This window comes from Macrobrachium nipponense, chromosome 1, assembly GCF_015104395.2.
Source record: "Macrobrachium nipponense isolate FS-2020 chromosome 1, ASM1510439v2, whole genome shotgun sequence".
NCBI lineage: Eukaryota > Metazoa > Arthropoda > Malacostraca > Decapoda > Palaemonidae > Macrobrachium > Macrobrachium nipponense.
In genome coordinates this window covers 205,102,057-205,105,855 of record NC_087200.1, presented here as the reverse complement: position 1 = coordinate 205,105,855, position 3,799 = coordinate 205,102,057, and the positions used below count along the sequence as shown (strand labels likewise).

The window sequence follows — 3,799 nt, the reverse complement described above, 5'->3', positions numbered from 1 at the left end:
TATACATACATACATTATATATATATATATATATATATATATATATATATATATATATATATATATATATATATATATATATGTATGTATTGTATATGTATACATATATATCAAAGATTCAACAGAGTACACAAAAATACTCAAATAGCCATATGAGTTGTACCACGGCGCCAGTAAAGAGCTGGTGGCTGTAATCAGAATTAAAAAGCATGACGTTATAAATCCCAACCAATGGGAACACGAATTTTCACGATTGACGAATTGTGTCATTTATTTACATCCTGTGTTCGGAAGATATATTTGGGTGCCGCATATGTAGACAAACTTTTATATTTGTGATCACAGTTTTATTTTACTAAAACATTGACATTAAAAATTGATATTACGTTCCAATTTATAAGTGATATGACTGTATTGTGTTGTAAAATCTTGGTTTCATAGCATCAGGAGAAAATCCTGGATGCAATGTATCAAGATCAAGAGTAGTGTAAAATAGAAAATTTTGAATGCATGGTATAAAGAGAAAATCTTGAACTCCTGGTATAAAGAGAAAATCTTGCAAGCACGGCTTTTACATTCGTGACGCAGGTCCTGGCATTTCATGTGACATCACTGCTTCGTCCTTGATGACGGCATTAGATATCAACCGCTTGATCGCTTTCGTGCCTTTACATTGATCACATTTAAAGGTACACTTTTAGTTTTCTATAAAAGATAACTATTGTGCTGGCTTTGTCTGTCTGCCCATACTTTTTCTGTCCGACCTCAGATCTTAAAAAGTACTGAGTGGTATGTTGATCATCCACCTTCCAATCATTAAACATACTAAATAGATCCCTCTAGCCTCAGTTCTTTTTACTTTATTGAAGATTAAAGTTAGCCATAATCGTGCATCTGGCCACCTTTTTGCCGTTTAAAGTTGCACGTACAGAAAACTTGATTGCGCAGAAGTTTTTACTGTTTTTTTTTTTTTTTTTTTTTTTTTTTTTCATAAGTGACTAAGTTCACAGGTACTTTAGAGAAGAATAACCGTAATGTTGCGTCCTCTGTTCTCGGAAGTTTGTTCATTGTGAAATGATTTTTGAATGGATCCAAGTAATAGCTTTGCAGTCAACAGGTAATTTGGCCACATGTATTTCTAATTGAATTAATTCAGCTAGTTATCTTTCTCTGGCACTGATAACCAAATACCTTTTGCATTTTACCAATCACATTATTTCACCGAAGGAAAGCAACAGACTGCTGTACTTTGTAAATAAGAAATAAAGTAGTTACTATAAAATCGATATACATTTAACGGTAAATAGAGATTTGATGGTAAAATAATAATAAAAAGAATTACGAAAGATCAGCACCAACTATAGTAGCATTTTCTGTAGGTATTTGATGGCCATATTGGGAAACATAACGAGCAGGTGGCGTAGCTAAATACAGAATGCAGTCGATGTTGCAAGAACATATGGGCCTTCAGAATTAACAGGCTCCTCCTCCTCGAGTGCGGACTTTAACACAACGATGTCAAGGCTACCGCCCCCCACGCTCTGCACAAAATAGGTCACTCGACTCGAGAATCGAGCTAATCACATTCAGGGTGGCACTTGATTTATCGTAGTGACCTTTGAGATAAATTATGCGATATTGTTTTGAGATTCGACGAAAGTTACTGATCCTATAATTCTAATCCCTTCAGTTTAGATCAGTATGCAGCCTCTCTCCTTCAGAATTCATTTCATATAAATATTTTCTTCTCGTTAGTTCAAGGCTGCGTTGAAATAGATAAAAATGAATGAAGCAAGGATGGAGCAACGTTAAATAGAAATGTGGCGCATTTAATTAGTCATTCACACAGAGACGTAAGAATTTGCGAAATCCGGCTGAAAGGATAACACCTGCTACCGTACGCCCACACATTTATTTAAATATATATCTATATATAATATACATATATATACACACACATATATATATACATACTATATATATATATATATATATATATATATATATATATATATATATATATATATATATATATATATATATATATATATATATATATATATATATATATATGTATATATATATATATATATGTGTTATATATATATATATATATATATATATATATATATAATATATATATATATAGTATATATATATTATATATAACTATATATATGTTATATATATATATATATATATATATATATATATATATTATGCTATATATATATATATATGATATATATATATGTATATATATATATATATATATATATATATATAAATATATATATATACACATGTAGTATACGGGACTATTGGATATTCATACATTACTGTGCTTATCGAACCCTGGACTTGAAACGCTTGACAAGCACTGTTTCTGTTACATGTTTAAATGCTCAGAGATTCCTGGCAATGACATCGGAATTGAAAGACAGAATCACAGACAACATCAGTTTACCTTTAAAGAGAGAATCATCCAACTTTCAAGATAGCTGTTATCAACCTTTCTAGGAACCTGCTCGTCCTCCCACGTTAAACAAGATCATGGTCGGGTTCAACCTATTCCTCAGGGGGCTTAGAATATGTTCAAATGGGTACTACGTAGATAATGAATTCAACACGATCCGCCAACACCTAATGCAACTGCTCTACCCACCATACATTATCGAGAAGGCTACTATTAAAGCGAATACAATATACTACAGGGGTCCACTCACAAGAGACAAATAGATTTTAGCAATGAAATAAAACCTCCGTACGTTGAATAAACATCCAAAACGCTACAGAACACCTCGTGGCTAATGATACTTTCATTTGCCATAACTACGTCTAGCAAGATTTACGTTACTGATTTTTATATTTTCTCTGGCAACCAACCAACACAAATGCAACGAAGGAAGTTTCGCTCACCTGTAAACAAACCTTAAAGCCGCCAATAAACTCGAAAGTTCCAACAGCACTTGCAGAGCGTCTCACTCGTTTGCCCTGAGCCACTGATAGATTTCAGAAGACTGTGAGATGAGAACACCAATACCTGAAGAGTCTCGAAGGTGCCTGGGTCTATTCATATTACCGCCCACGTAAAAGTTACTCAATACATTGCCTCACACGTCAAATTCCTTTACAGGTTTTTTTTTTTTGCGCAAACGTGCATGAATCATTAGTCTTCGGCATTTTGAAAGAATCTTGTAAAAAAAAAAGAAAAAAACAGATCCTATATGTTTTGCATGTCCATAATGGTCCCGTGAAAGATGTATGCAATAGATTTTCTGGTGAAAATGAAAGAAGGATATACAGACGTTAAGCTTTCAATTTTCATTCACGACACAAGAAAACAATAAATAAATGAAAAAGAGCAGCACTAACTTCAATATCATCGATAAATATTGAATGCATTCGATACACTCTTGAGAAATGTATTCATAAGCACGTATTTGCCTTCACTATTAACAAGCTGGTCGACTGCAGAACGTTCAAATTATTTCAAGGCAACCGCCTCTCCAGTGCAATCTATAGGTCACTGGGTACGAAGCGAGCTAAACATAAAATGTTTTCTTAGCCTTTCTTAAAGCTTTAAGAAAGGCTAAGAAAACATTTTATGCAGTGGGCCATGTAATTTTGGCTTTTGATCCGTTAATTTGCTTGTTTTACCTTTTGACAACAGGTTTCTTTCTTTGCCAAAAATGTTTAAAGTTTTTAATGCTAATATTGTTTTTAGTAATACTCAGTCTGTAAGAAAAATTTTAATAAGGAACTCTCCACATTTACAAACTGGTTGTATTTACGAAAT

The 3,799-nt window shown here is 32.7% G+C and overlaps 1 protein-coding gene across 1 annotated transcript in view; it reads right to left on the bottom strand.

Annotated features, from left to right (window-relative positions):
• The window catches only part of LOC135220349 (uncharacterized), a 37,303-nt gene extending 34,304 nt beyond the window's left edge, over positions 1-2,999 (bottom strand). The window contains exon 1 of the mRNA XM_064257571.1: positions 2,920-2,999. The gene's annotated coding sequence lies outside the window, so the exon portion shown is untranslated. The remainder of the gene's footprint in view (positions 1-2,919) is intronic.
• Positions 3,000-3,799: the final 800 nt, after the last annotated feature.